The 16,078-nt window shown below is 39.3% G+C and overlaps 1 protein-coding gene across 2 annotated transcripts in view; it reads right to left on the bottom strand.

The window, feature by feature from the left end:
- The window catches only part of TAFA1 (TAFA chemokine like family member 1), a 320,866-nt gene that overhangs the window by 237,358 nt on the left and 67,430 nt on the right, over positions 1-16,078 (bottom strand). For both annotated transcript variants that reach the window (XM_051627588.1, XM_051627587.1), the window contains exon 4: positions 11,500-11,598. The gene's annotated coding sequence lies outside the window, so the exon portion shown is untranslated. The remainder of the gene's footprint in view (positions 1-11,499; positions 11,599-16,078) is intronic.

Raw genomic sequence — 16,078 nt, 5'->3', positions numbered from 1 at the left:
ATGGGAGCTGGAAAGGAGAACCTGAATCTAGTTCAGTCCCCAACTTCCACTGGAAAAATTTTCAGACCAATGTTACTTTATGTTGTATCTCCAGCAAAAATTCTTGGCTGTCAGTGATTTATGAAGATAATGTTTCTTATATGGCAACATTCTGAAAAGACCAGATATTGAAGTGATGTCAAAGTTACCTAAAGTGTAAGCTGGAACAATTAATTTCTGGCCGAATGCTGTAATGCTCACATTGATCAAATTTCTGCCACTGCTTACATGAAAGAGCTCCTTGATTTTGTGCATAGGTGATTACTATTAAAAGACTGCCTTTAAAAAGCCTCTGTGCACGTTAGATCAATAACCTGTCCAAGAAGCAAGGAGCTGTGGAAATGAGTTACAGACAGAACTGTGAAGATAAATTACATGGAATAATTAAATAAGAAAAGCATGGTGTGTGATTGACAGGGAGAAGATGTTTTTGTGCAACATTTTAGTGCATTTTTTTCATTCTGAAAAGATACCAAAAAATTCAAATTAGGCCTTTACTGTGTTTTTGGTACATTTCTTAATTTAATCTAACCTCAGGGAAAAGACTTGTTCATGATTTTACACTGTGTGCAGGACAGCTCAGAGAAGACCAGGAAAACCATCAGCCAGGATGTGAGAAAGACACCAGTACATTGCTCTTTCATGGTGCAAAAGAAGCAGAAAAGAAGTACCATGAGCTTATAAAGAAATTACAGCAGATGGCAAAGGCTAGAAAAGAAGATCAGGTCAAGAGATGGAGAAAGCAGGCTGGAACAAAATTCTCTGAATGGCCACAGGTCTGGGTCTATCACCCTTTGGCTCCCAGTGTGGGAGCCAGACTCAGCTCTAATGCCTTAATAACCCAACATGACAACACCTGAAGTTAGTGACTGGATGGAAAAATGGAACAAAGGCACATTTTAAAATGTCAAATTATCCTGTCAATTAGAAATATCAGCCTTCTACAATAACTCTCATTTAGAAGTGACTACAGAACATTAAACAAATGCTTCTACAAGTGTAGGCTGGTGTGGCTGTAATTGTATTGTTTTGCTGCTTAATGGACTAAAGCTCAGAGCACAGTGCATGTCACAGAATCACAGAATCTTAGAATGGTTCAGGCTGGGAGGCAGCTTAAAGATCACCAGGTTCCAACCCCCCTGCTATGAGCACAAGCCTCATCCAACCCAGCCTTGAACACCTCCAGGGAGGGGGCATCAACAACATCCCTGGGCAACCTGTTCCAGCATCTTCCTACCCTCATGGTGAAGAATTTCTTCCCCAGAGCCTTCTCTTCCCCAGGCTGAACAACTCTGACTCTCTCAGCCTGTCTTAGCAGCAGAGCTGCTCCAGCTGGAAATCCATAATACAAGTTCCTATGATACATGATTTTCCGCATCTATGGGAAGCCAACAGTGTTGAAATCATACGATCTAGTTTCACAGGCACAACAGTCATATTTATTTAGTGTGCCCTGTTTGCAGTGGATTTTTAAAAGCTGTAATCCACATGAGCACCATCATATTAGGATACAACAAATTGTTCAGATTTTTTTCTGTGTCCAGCTTCTCTACAGGGGAGTGAAATGCTGTGCTAAAGATGTGTCCTGTGAATAATGTGTGTGGTCATTCATATCTCCAATTATTGTTATTGTACAAATGAATTTACTATAGAGCAATGGAAGATGCAATAATTTGACATATTCTGCATTTCAATACTCACGCTTTGTATCTAGTATACATTTATAGACAATGTGTTTGTACAAGTGTCTCTACTAAATTAGATGGGTTTATTAATCTTGGAATTACTGTGTAGTAAAAGCATTATTTCTTTGGACTCTCTGTTGTTTAATAGAAATGACGAGTGGATCAGACATTTGGAGATGCATGAAGCAGCACCAAGAGTAAACATCTACAGTGGCAAATCAAACCATTTTTCGTGGCAAAACAACATTGAAGAACTGTTACAGAATTACAAAATGTTGTAATGTGGTCTTTTTAGGATTGAACAAGAATCTCATGCTGTTCTGTCAGATGGCTGATCACAAATCAGTTTCTCCTTTGCACGTTCCCATTTAATTTATAGAAATGACATACCTGTAACACTGGCTACTTCTGCCTCTAAACATTCATTTTCTAGTAAATCCCAGAATGTTTTAGCCAGAGCCTGATAAACCCAGGAAGGACTGCCTGCAGCAGTGTGAGATCCTGCATTTAACAATACTGTTAGTTTGGTTTACTCATAGGAAATAGGGTTTACTCTTAGGAAATAAAGCTGAGTAGAAAGGTACTGTAGGGTTGTATTAGGGTGTGTGTTATTTCCAGAAGATAAGGTGCACTGCACATGCTCCTAATACAGTCTTCCAGCAATGCCCAGTCTGCTAAAACAGTGAATGGAAGTGACTGGTCTACAATTTGCATTCTCTTTTCAGTCCATCAGGGGAATATTACTAAAACCATTGAGCCAAAACCCATTAGAACAGCACTCACATATGAAACAATGCACAGGTCTGCTTGTTCCCATTTTTATGCACTGCTATAGGACTATAAATATTCATCATAATGTAACTGAAAATTATTGAAGTGAGAAAAAAGAGAAACAGGGAAGCCATTTGCTTCAATTCATAAACAGCATCTGTTGGGAAGTTATTCATAGATTGCTTCAGGGCCTGCTGAGCAGTGAGCCCATGGAAAAGGATGCCATTGCAAGCAAATTGGCCAAAACTGCAATGGAGATGCTATTAAACATGATTCACTGACAGCCAGGGAGAATGATCAGGCACTAGGTTGTTTTATGTCTTCTTTTATCACTGGGACACAGAAGTAGCCTCCAGCCAAAGTCTCACATAGTTCAAATTAGAAGAACAACCTTCTAAGTATATTAAGGCCTAACTAGTGGCAAGAAGAAGTTGCATGAAGTGATAGTATAGTGTTGTTTATTTGTCCCTACCTGAGGCACATGAAAAACCCTTTTGTCAGTCAGGGTGGCTATAACCTTTCCTACTGTGCATTTTGGGCCAAAAGTTGTTTAAATATCTTCTTGTAAAAATCTGAAAATGCAGCCTAATGGATAAGTTCAAAGTAATCAATAACCTAATAAGGAGCTTTTAGCTTCAAAATAACTTATGACTGAAAAGTGAAATGATGCCAAAGAAAAGTGCATCTGTGCAAACCCACAGAAGAGAGTAAATACAAACTTTTTCAAGTGTGGTTTAATATTGAGAATTTTGTCAAATTTTGTTTGCTGATTTATAGGGCAAAGCTACAGCAAAGCAAAACTGTTCAGCACTTCTGAGTTCAATGCAAATAGTGCTTAGTTTTCAGCCAAGAATCTGGCCCAAAGCTCTACCACCTGTAGGATTTATCCCAGCATAAGAAATCTGCAAAACACACTTGCAATCGATATGCAGACAATTTTCCCAGCCCCATTCATCCTCTTCATGTAAATGATTTACATTTTTAATTAACTTCAGCAATGCACTGACTCTATATAACTGAAAGTGCAGTCCCCTTTGTGCCCAGGCCCACAGTTCACAAGCTGAAGGGTTTTCTTACATGTTTGCTCTATTTTCCTGTGTTACAACTGAAAAAAAGAGCAAGACATACGGAGCTATTGGCATGGTCTTTGTTTTGCTTGTCTGTACCTGTTACTTTTGACTAATTTTAAATATCCCCATAAGTTCTCCTCTCTTTTCAGAAAGATCTGGGAAGAGAGGTGTTCTTCAGCTGCCTGACCTTCATGAGGTGGGAGACTTTCAGGTTACTGGTAGGCTTTAAATCAAGTGCATAAAAATGTCTCAACTTGCAAGAAAAATGGTATTTTCTCCTAAGCAAACATTAATCATTTGTCATTTGATATTTACTTTTTGTTGTTGAAGTTCAAACTTGCCTGTGACTCAAGTGACTGAGGGCCTGTAGCACATGACAAATACTATTTTGTTACATGCTTCTTTTTTTTTTGAGGGGATTTGTGACTAGAAAATGCATTTCTATAAATTAGGACTGTTTCACACAAGGGAAAAAAAAGAATAATTTATTCACCAAGTAGCCTGGAATGTGATAACTAGTGGGCATCAGTTACATCTATTCATTAGACTGCTTCTCAGGAAAGTTAAGTTAGCTTTAAATTATTCATTTAAAGGTTGACACACTCTCCAGGAACAGTAGGAGATGTGGTGGGTGTGATAAATTTAAGGGGTAACAAATGCTCAAGTACAGAGAAACCTCCACTTAACCTTTAAATGGAAGAAAAACAGTTTAAGAACTTTCATCCAAATTTTCTTTATATTTCTTTTTGCCATATTATGCCCCTTTGATATTCATTTGGATGAAACCATTAGAACAAATGAGATTTTCACAATAAGAGAAGTTACGCAGAAAACTTCTGTTGTCAATAAATTACATCTACACCTACGATATGAGGTGCACAGCTTCAGCACTGCCCTATACAAGTTGAAGAACTATACCACCTGATTAACAACACATAATTAAACAACATGCCCTGAAAGAAACAGATCAAGCAAAACTATTGAAATATGTATCATATTATCAAGTAAGGCTAAAGGAGAAAATCAACATTTGACAAGCAAAACCAGATCCTGACTTCATAGTTTACTTATTAATGACATATAACTTGCACTTTCATCTCTCCACACCCAAATTGTATAATCCTGTTAATTCCCTGGAAACCCTGAGTTTAAACGTGTGAGGATGTGGTGTGGCAGCTCCACCTGGAATCTAAGTGTGGGTTTTCTAGTTCAGGGGTATCCTGGCCTGGGAGCCAGTTTGGGATTCATGGGTAGGCTGCCAGAACTGCCCTCAGCCCGGTTCTGCCATGCTGAGTAAATCCTGTTACTGTCCCTTCTCTGTCAAGTCAAGTAAATAAATAAAGAGCTTGAGCTGTTGCAGATTTAGGTTCCATATTCTCCAAGGAACTGCATTTTGGGGTGTATTTATGCGTGTGCTCTTACACTTCCAGCACAAAACAGTAGAAGGCATTTGAACAAAGGGCTGGAACAGATCTCTCTGTTCATAACTTCCCTCTCCCCAAGTGAAGCTTCAGGGACAGTTCAGCCGGAATTGTCATAAATTTAGACAAATTAAATTCATTTTAAGCATGATCAAAAAAACCTTCATTCTTGTTTATGGAGAAAGATAATTAATTTTTCAAAAATGCTACTGCATATATTAGGCTTGTTAGGAACAGCTCTAGTTTGTGCTGAGACCATTTATGGAGATTTCCATTCCTTTATTTATTCCTTTATTAAATAAGGGAGATGCCATGGCAACCTCTGTCACACACCTCCGTTCATGTGTTGATTCTGCATTATTCAATCTATGTAAGTTTTATTGTGGCCATTGTCTCACATTATGTTGTAGACTCTCCAAATCAAAGCCATTCATTGTAATCCTCCTGCATTTCCAGGCTCTGAATGACTTGGGACAGAAAAGTAACCACCCGAAGGAGCAGGCTGGGGTCAAAGAAGACCTCACCTACAAAGACCTTCCCTAGATCTTTTCCTCTCTGCTTCTGTTCTTTTTTTTCCCTACCTAAAATATCAACCAGCCCAAAGCCCAATCATCCATCTGGTTGAACTAAATTTGTCATGAGAGGGAAACCAAACCAATATGCCAGTCAGCTTTGAAACACTCTTGTTCTGGCACATTTCCATCAAAACTCCATGCTTCTCATAGGAGGCTGGTCTTCTGGGCACAAATTATTTTATACAAATGATGTTTCTCAGTATAACTGCACCTTTTACCATTATAAACATTTTCAGCCATTGATCAAAATGGATTTAGTCCCTTATGTGATACAGTTCATACCCTAAAATGACAAAACCTGGATCATCTCAGCTTTCTTGTTAAGGCCACAAGTGACTAGTGGTATGACAATAATTTTTCCTCCTAAATACCCAAATGAACCCATACAATATTCCATCAAACCACTTCAGCACAAGGTGCCATAGCATCATGCACAGGCCCATAACTAGGTGAACCTGAACACAGAACAGTTCAGTACCTGTGTGCTGATGGAGCATGGCCTGGACATCTAACCAGCACTTAAGTTACATGTGTAGGTGTTCTCAGCCTATTGTGCAAGTTTCTGCCTCATCCTGTAAGGAAGCTGGAGATCAATTCTACATACAAGTTTATTTCTACAAGCCCTGCCTCTCCTCTCCAGAGATGGGAGCTGGCTCCTCATGTGTGCCAAGTCATTCCAGATGCTCCATGACCATGTTAGCCTGGCTCCAAGCCTGCCTTATAAATTAACTCAGCCCTGGACATGCATTGTTGTAACCCCAGGATTGTGAGTCAGAGAAGATACCCCCCATGGCTGGGAATATGGGCACAGCAAACTCTCAGGTGGACAGACCCTTGAAGGGCACACAGCTGTCCAGCTGAGAAACTCTGAACTACTCCTGGGAAATCTCCCTTTGAGTTACTTAACTCTCCTAGGAACTAACACTGGTTTTGCCTGTTAAGGCTTTCATGCAAAAGAGAAGAGCTGTTCACCCACAGTGTGCAAGACAGTTGGATAACCACTTTTAATGGCATATGGCATGTCCATCTGTTAAGGATCCAGCATGTCACACATCTGGGAGCAAAGCTGCTGCGAGCTGCTATCAGCACTATCAGCTCCCTTCCTAAATAACATGCCATGGCTTTCCCAGGAAGAGAGCATCAAGCAGTAAGCTCAAATCAGCATCCTGAGCAACCTCAGTATGAATAATACAAGTGCTTGTGTCTTGTACACACAAATCTGATGGGGTGTCAGCAAACAGCAAGGAGAGCAGATTTAGCCCACACAGACATCCACTCCCCATACATGTAGGAAAGAGGAGAAGAGAGAATGAAAGAAAAAGAGAGCAACTCTGGTGTAAAAGCTTTGTTCACATCAAACTTTCTTGACAAGCCTGAGCCAAACTCCTCTCACCAACCAAGTTGTAAGTAAGAGTGGTGACATTGCCCATACCACTTTGGTTTTAAGGCCATTCTCTGAATCTTAACAGATCTGAATCTTAAAATGATCGGGTTTAGAGGCTTTTTAGGATAATAATTTTACTCATCTAATTATATCTCTAGTCCAAACAATTACATAAATAGGAACAAAAGTGAGAGTTTCATGTAGGCTGTTTGAAATACTGTTCCCTCACCAAAAATTATAATCAATATCTCTGGGGGAGTTCAGAGAGTGAACATATAGTCATAAAATACAGGAAGAGAGTGTGTTAGCAGGGATAGAAAAAATTCAGAATAAATGACATGGCTTCAGCATGTAACCCAGGAAACAAAACTATCTCATTCAGCTGGTGTTTTTCAAAGTGATATATGTCAATACTGTTGCTCCCTTGCAGGTTAGCTAAATCTATCAAAAGTGGATACTGACTAAGACTTGGTAAAACAACTTTTTTACAGCTTGCTTTCTTGATAAAGTTCAATTACTATTATAGGAGGCCAGCAGTTATATCTCTAGTCTGCTATTCTCTGCCTGCATTTGATTTTTATACATTTGTGCCATAGAACAATCAGAGTTTTCAGCACTGAAAGCAAGCAGTCCCTTTTGGTAACACTTTAAAATTTGAAGACTCATCAGCATGAGGTTAAATCCAAAATTGCTTGGCTTTATTGTCTCTTTCAGTAGAGGAAAAAATAATAACACGAAGAAGCTTTTTGTTAGTCAGAGAAAGCAAGCTTTTTAGGCACTGTGAACAGAACCAGTACAAAGGATTTTTAAACAATGGGCTGACAATAGTTGATCCTGAAAGGTGAAACATGGCATGAGTCTGAACGAAAAGGATTCAACTGCTTCTTCACTTCTGCTTGCAAAGAGAATACAGAGCATCATGCAGCTTGCTAGCACTGTTATTATACATCAACATGAAACAGAACATCATATGCCTTTCCATTAGTATTGTAAGGCATAGTTAAAGCTGGACATGCAGTGAGTGGCTGTACAGAAGATAAGAATGAGGGTTTTCCAAGGCATACGGATGACAGTGTTTCCACTCCTGCATGTGGAAATCTCTGTTTGCAGAAAGATTATTCATGCAGTCCAAAAGACTGTAGGAACTACTCAAACAGTCCCTGTGACAGGTGAGGATGAGTATTTGGACATTAATAGCGTTTATATTCCGCAGCTCAGTGAGTCCTCATGATCTAAGTGAGAAAAGGATATTTTATATATTAAATAACAGACACAATATAATGTATTCAAGAGAACACTGAACAGTTCTCAACAAAGTTCCTCTTTCATCCAGCTACGAGTCCAGGATATTCAACTTTCTCATGAAGGGATAAACTATCTCATAGACTGCTTGAACTCTTTCACTACTTGATGTCACCCCAGTTCACTGTCACCCCTTTGTCCTCTATGAACATGCAGTGCAACCTGTAGCTCCAGTGAGCTTTTTGTATAACTAAAATAATCTTTTTTTTAAAAAAAAAAAAAAAAGGCAAAACCCAAAATACCACAAAACAAACCAGTAAAGAGATTGTGAAGGACAGAGGGGTACTCACTTTTACAGCTGAGAGCAGTTGCAGCTGCCCAGCTCCCTGGCACCCCCAAACACTCCCTTGGCTCCAATGCCCACCAAGTGACTGGGTAAGACTCCAGGCAAAAAGCCACTGCTTAGCTTGGTGCTGTCACCAACAAATCCAAGGCTTGTTAGTTTAATGCTGCCTTTGGTGTGGCTCCACTCCATAACATTCACAGCAGCAGCTGCAGGGTAGACTTACCCAGGGAGAGGCCAACAGATGTGGAGAGTTGTGCTCACAGCTAGAAGCACAAAGTGTTTGATCAGCTGCATGTAGATAATTAGTTCTATAATTTAAAAAGTTTCTGTTATTCCTTAACATCCACGCTAAGCTGCAACTAGAGAAATGTCTCTCTAAACATTAACTGCCAGAGGAAAATTCCACTTAAGGGAACTTTATTTTTAATTCACACTCAGGAAACTCACAGGCCAAACTTACATTATTTCTGTAAACTCTGATTTACAAAAAAAAAACAAAAAACCAAAAAAAAGTATGTTGATTCCCAAATGTTCAAATGATTCCATAAGAAGTAAAGTGACAAACATTAAGGCAGGTGCTCTTCCAAAGCTCTTCCAAATATCCACATCTTTTTGTTGGAAAATTGTTTAGACCACAGCAACTCTGAACTTTGACAGTAGGAAGCACGTGGATGGAATAATGCTTGATGAAAGGAATGGAAATGGTACTGCCTAATGTTTGCATACCACAGTGTATTTGAAGGATTAATAGTAACCAGCTCAGTTCACTGGTCAGCTGCTAGTGGACTTGGCCCCCTTATATTTTTCTAGGTGCAACCAAGCATTACTACCCAGAGGATAACTTGCTCAGAGCTCTCTTACACCAGCTCAGGGAGAATTTTCTGTATGGAAAAAAAAAAAAAAAATGTAACTACTAAAAGTCAAATTGGGGTCCCAGTTGGAAAAGAACATATAAGAACACCACCTTTTTCTGTGCTGTGTTGTTTTCCTACACTGGACACCTTATCCTGCTGACTTTTTGACAGAAATTGTTTTGGTGGTTCTCAGCTCCTGAGAAGCACATCAGAGGTAAGAGTGGAATGGAAGTCACCTCCTTTGAACCACCATCACCTAAGCTGCTTAACAAGCTTTAGTTTTGTGCAGACACATTAAAGAAACTGAAGTTATGGAGCTGTTAAACTGAGCCTCATTGGCATAGAGCCTCCATCTTCCTTGTCAATGAATGTGACAGAAAGTTTGATCCATGACTTGCAGAGTTCAGGCTGGAATATGAAGGGAGCAGAATATATTTCTATTTCCTAACTTCTTAGAGTTTATATTGGATCTTTGAATGACAAACACAAAGCTTTATAAATATATTTATGGAACTCACGGCAGTGGAACAACGTTAAAAGCTTACATTTCTGCCATTATATTTTTCTAAAACCTGCAGAACTTTGCCACACAAAAGCTTGAAAATGTTTGAATGAGACTTCTGGTGTTTCTTTACATCATGTTGACTGGAGCACTATTGTCTTTTTTTTTAATTTTCAGAGCTTTTAATTCAAAGTCTGCATGTGTTTTTGGAATATATAGAAACAACTGATTAAAGCACTGCCCAGCATAGTGTATCTGGCATTTAATCAACATTTACCCATTGTACTGGATCTCAGTACCAACAGGAAGGTAAGGACTTTGCTATCTTCAATTCATGCATATCTATGTATGGCTTTCAAAAGAGACACCACTGAATTCCTTCTGAATTGCACCATTTCATGTCCAGCATAGAGCTGTGTGAAATGACTCTGCTGCTTTTGTGCATTTGGGTGGGAGAGTTAACTTAAAAATGCCACATTATCAGCCCATTTATGCAAATGAGAATGTTATTATTCAAGACAACAGCAACCAAGTGTTACATAGTGGGGTTCAGGCTGCAAATGGGAAATGGCAAGGAAGGACTCCTGGTTCCATGCTCACACTCCCTCTCTCTGGTTCTGTGAGTGTACCTGGTCATTGCCTAGAGTATGATACATCTCAGTCATGGAAAATAATGTCCAAAAAGGTTTGCTCAAATATAAAAGGCCCAGATTTGATCAGTCATCATTGTTACTGTTCATTCATTATTCTTACTTAAGCTACAAGGATGCTAAGGCCAAAGGAACAATAACTATAACGTTGATGTCACAGGATGCAAAGCTACAGGAAAGTCAGTAGGTTCTGGTCCAGTGAAAAGTATGCCTGGACTTTGGACACTAGTGAGACAGCACCAGTACCTTTTAGTTTTGGTGGTGGCTACAGATAGCAAAGATTGAGTTTCTTGCAAAAATTGTTTTGGAAATGAAGGGGAGAAAAAAATTATGGGATGCTTTCCTCTCAATGGGGGAATGATACTCTGTGGAGCAAATGATTGCTTGTTCCTGCCAAGTAAACCACAGAGACACTTCAGAAACAGGAGGATTAAGTGTGCTGCTTGTTTTGCATTTCTTGATAGATTACCTGTGCTAAGGACCTTGAGATCTAGACTTGGAATGCTTACTTTCAAAGTTTCCTTTGTATATATATAGGCTGTCCTATGTGTATAGAGGAAAAAACACCTTCAACCTCTAAACTCTTGTTTAATAATGTAGAAAGTTCCTGTTAGTTCTCTATCAGTTTCTTGTAATAAAGACATTAGATATCTTTGTTACAGAGATAAAATGAATGAACCGGTGTCTTCAAGCTACCCTTATACTATGCAGCTTCTTGCTGTAAGGGAGGCCCACTGAAGTGGCTGCTGTGTCATCTGTGCTCCTTCATGCCCCCTGCACAGAGCTAGGACCATAGAAATTTCTTTCTCTTTTTTCCATGGGGTACTATCACAGGATATGAGGGGAGAGAGAGTTTGAAATAACCCAAGGAAAATGACTTCCAGAGCAAATCTATAATTTTTTTTATTTTTTTTCTGAATATTTAGGCAGAAAATTAGAAGTAGCAAATCCTTTTCTTACCATTGTTCTTGAACTGCACCCTGACAATGTTTTGCCTGTTACACTCAGCAGTAGGGACCGGTCTTCAGCAAGTGGTATGCAGTTAATTTCTCCTTGCATCTGTAAAATACATATGAAATTTTAATAAACATACCAGATGACAGAGTTTTTAGGGCCTTAACCTGGCTGATAACAAATAATTCTCTTAACTAATGCTCATGAGTGCTTAGAATGACTATTGTTTTTGAAACATTAATGACATTCCAAGGCTACTGCAGCAGCCACCCTATATATTAGTATAAATGTTTCAAGGAACCTAAGCACAGTCAAGCCCTCTTAAAACCAAATAGATTGACTCCATTTGAACTTAAACATATGCTTAGAGCTATGCATACATATAAGTGTTCTGCTGAATGGCATTTTTCTTCAAAGAACAGCCCTGTTAACTTCAATAAGACCATTTCTATGATCATGTTCTTCCAGTCTTAAAGCATAAATTTACAATCCATTAATCACAAGCCCAAACCTATGAAATGCCATTATAATGAACTTGTTCAAGAAAGTTCACCTTTACTCTGTTCTAAGCCTCATAATGTATCTATAAGGAATCTCAAGAACATAGGATTGCAATACTTAAAGGGCATTGAATATGGAATTTTATAATCTGCATCCATAAGTTGGATTTTACCTCCTTTCATTTGCCAGGGTATTTAAAGGAGATCTTGATGCTTTTCAAATATGATTTTGCATTCAAGAAAATGTAATTGGGAGCAACACGTCCCTGCTGCTACTAAAACAAGAGCTGGATATGGATACAGTCTAGGAATGCAGGAGCACCTTTCAGCCTTTTTATAAGACACATAAGGCAATTTGTGCATCAAAGCTCTCTTTGAATGATGCTTAAAAATAAATGTTATTAATATTAAATAAGACCTACAATATTTTTTACCAAACAAATGGTTTCAGTTTTCCTTTGAGTTATAGCATCTCTTCATTCTTAGTCTGTGCAGTAGGATCTTTGAAAGGGCGTTGCCATTGTCAGGTGGCCATTCTGGGAAGGTTCCTGATTAAAGGAGTAATTAACCTGACCAGGAAGTCTTTTGGGGAATACAGTATGTAGTGAGCAGGAAGGAGCTGAGCACAGCAGGGAACCAGGAGCTTGCAGCACACATGGAGACCAGGATCATCGGGAGCAGCCAGCCAGGCCTGGGGAGTTACAGCAGGGACACATGAGGGACCAGAAGGGAAAAGGCAGCAATTGCTGCAGCTCAGAAAGTCACTTAGCTGGTTTGCCTGGATGCAAAGACTCAGCAAGGATATGGTAGAAGTGTGAGGGAGGAGTTTTTATTAATATTTCATCTGCTGTAGTCACCTTTAGATTTATTTATGTACCAAGCTAACACATCTCCTGAAATGAAGCAGCAAAAAAATATGTAAGTCAAGTTTCAGCTGAGAGTTTGTATGATGTGTGTGGTACAGAAGCCTAAGGGAATCTCTGCTGGAGTGGAGAGAGAGAGGGGAAGGCAGAGACTCTCAACCCTGGGTATTCTGTGCATCCACTGGAGAAGGGGTGGGTTCCCCTGCAGCACAACTCAGAGTAGATCTGAAATGCAACATACATTCACCATCCTGCCTTTTCTGTTATATAGAAAATGAAGGAAATGACAAGGTGAAGCCAATAAGAAATCCACCTTTCATCTTGGAATTTGGGCTGAAAAAAAAATACATCTCATCCTTTCCACTTATTTTCCTATTAGAAAGGGGGAAACCCTCATTTTTCCTTTTCAGTGAAATAATTTCTCATTTCCTATTTTGTGACCCAGCCTTCAGTGGCTCTTGCTAATAGCAATAAGATATGGACAGACAGCTGGAAAACTTGGAGATACCAGCTGACTTCTGAAACCTAAAGAGAGAGCAAGAGGGAGAGAAGACAGATGGGTGTGGGATCAGGGCAGAACCTCTTTAGGCAGCAGATGCTCCAGAGGAGGATGTGTGTCTGCAGCCTTACACTCACTTGTGGGGGGTCACATAAGGATGAAAAAAATAATATTTCCAGCAGGAGTGGAAGGAATAACTGTCCATACAGGCATCTGAGTCTCTTCCATTCTTTCAGCAGTCCTCTGCTAAATCCTCTCACTGTCATGGGGTTACTTTGCAGTGTAATTCTGGATTTACAGTGAAGTAACAGACCTGAAACCATCTGTACATTGAGATGACAGTGCCTGGGAGTGATCTGAGATCTTTAAGGGGACTTAGGCATTTAATGTGTATGAAAATCTAGGTACTGGCACTCTAGAAAACTCTGCCACTGATTTCCAGAATGCTGAGGTTTCACATATGGCTTCACAACTACTGTCGTAACACAGACCACTCTTATGTGTCTGGGGAAACTAAACTGTTTTCTTGGTCTATAGCTAAATAACAGCAACACATTTTAAACTTTTTGCCAAGAATGTTAACTTTTAAGATGCCAATACTTTTAGAATTATATATTATTTACTCTTGTATTTAACCTCTAGTGAGATTAAAAGAAATAAAGACATGATGCTTAAATAGCTGGAACACTGGCAGATTTTCATGTGTCTTTCTTCTACTAAAAGCCATATTGTTACTCATCCTTTCAAGTTCTTAAGTTAAAAGTTAGAATGGAGCAAAGAGATGAAGTTGTTGAGTCAAAATAGTACATAAAGTAGCTAAAAAGAGAAAATAAAATGTAGTCTCTTAAGAAAAGCCAGAACAAGGATCAAAATCCTAATCATTTACAATCCTGCTTCTAAAAACAGGCATGGCAAAGTGTGTTCATTTTACTACAGGCAACATTCCCTACTTTTCATTGAAAAATGAGGAGAAGAAAAGAATTGTTTGTTATTGCATCAGCAGAACTTGCAATATTAATCTATGTGACCTGACACCAGGAGAGAGAGAAATGAATTAAAGCACTGGTGGAAAAAGAGGGGTAGGAATATCTGAGTGGGTATTACACTTTGCTAGAAGCAGTGAGCTTTTCATATTGCATTTTGGGTTTGTAGATTGAAATAATTGGCAGGGTGTTCAGCACAGGTGGATTGCTATTTCTAGTCTAGTCTATTCTGGTCTAGATCAAAACTAATAAATAAAGTAGAAAATGCACTCAGCCTCTGGGTCCTTAGATTGGCTTTGGTTTTATTACTTATGTACTACCTGCAGCCTCAACTATGCTTAGTTTTGGTGTGTAATGAATTGCTATTTTCATTTATGACTGTAAGCATGACAGCAATCATTACATCATGCTTTAGAAGAAGAAACCTTTTTTAATTTCACCCTGCTTCAGTAACTATATTCAGGCTATTGTGAGGAATAATCATCTCTTATTACCACCCGTTGCACTTCAGAACTGGCAAAGCACAAGTGCTTTTTAAATGGAAATCAAATCCGTCCCTAACTGTTTTCAACATCTGAGATAAACTTGTTTTTTGTCTGATTTTATTTCCTAGGACCCACACCTCTTGCTAGGAGCTCAGCTGATCAGCTCTGTCATTAGGCATTACAGAAAGATGTGCAAGAGCATCTGGGCAGGACACAGCACCCTGTGCCTCTGAGACAAGGAGTGAAAAATGTCACTGGCTGCAGCCCCAACTGCTGACAGAGCAGGTGGTGGCTGGGGGGGCAACCAGGAGCAATTCAGTACTTGATACACAGTCCCTGAAGGGATGCAGTCTGAAGTTTGGAAGAATGAGAAAACAATCAGGAAATGTGTTTGCCATGGTTGCTAACACCATTCCAACTCAGCATGTAAAAGGGGAAAAGTCTCATTTAATATATAACAGTGGCAAGTGTCATCTCCATTTGCCTGTCAGAAAGTCTATTAATGATAATGTCTGCTAAATAGCTTGTCTAAATTGCTCTCACTGTTTTATAAAGCTGATATTATTGGCTCCATTAAAAGGAGCTGAGGTCTGAACTGAGGTCCAGAGATGCAGCTCCTGGTTCCTGAACAATCAACTTCTCATCAAAAGTGATTCTAATGTTTCAGTGCTGCAAGACGGGTTCTGGGTTTGGGGGTGGATTTGGGCAAACTCATCCATAAGATCAGGTACGTTGAAGGTGTCTGTATTCATCCCAGGAAGACGTGGGTTTGAAACATGAATGGAGCTGGACTTGACCTCACTCCTTCAACCAGGCCATGGGAATGAACAAATGCTCAGACCCTCTCAAGGTCTGTCCCTCTAGAGAGCTCCACACACAGACACAAAAAAATATTCCATCAGGAAAAAAAAAAAAGTCCTTTTTCATTACATTAATCCTATATAAAATACATCTGCCCTTCAAAGGCACAGAATTTCTTGGGCAAAATAAAGAGTGACCAGGGAAGCTGACATTTCCATTAGATGGAGAAATGGCATGTTATGATGCTCTTGTCTAGTCTACAGGTCCTGAATTTTCTCTCTTTAAATGGCCACATAAATCTAGTGCCATAGGCAGGCAGTTTGTCAGTAACTGAATAACCACCAGAGCAGTGCACCATGTCACCATCCTTCTATTACACCTGAGAAGTATTTTACAGAAGAAAGTGGCAAATATATGTAAGCTGAAGCTTTCAAATGAAAAGAAGGGAAGTTTC

This window comes from Apus apus, chromosome 9 (assembly GCF_020740795.1).
Source record: "Apus apus isolate bApuApu2 chromosome 9, bApuApu2.pri.cur, whole genome shotgun sequence".
Lineage (NCBI taxonomy): Eukaryota > Metazoa > Chordata > Aves > Apodiformes > Apodidae > Apus > Apus apus.
The sequence above is the reverse complement of the archived record's forward strand: the minus strand, read 5'-3'. Positions and strand labels throughout refer to the sequence as shown.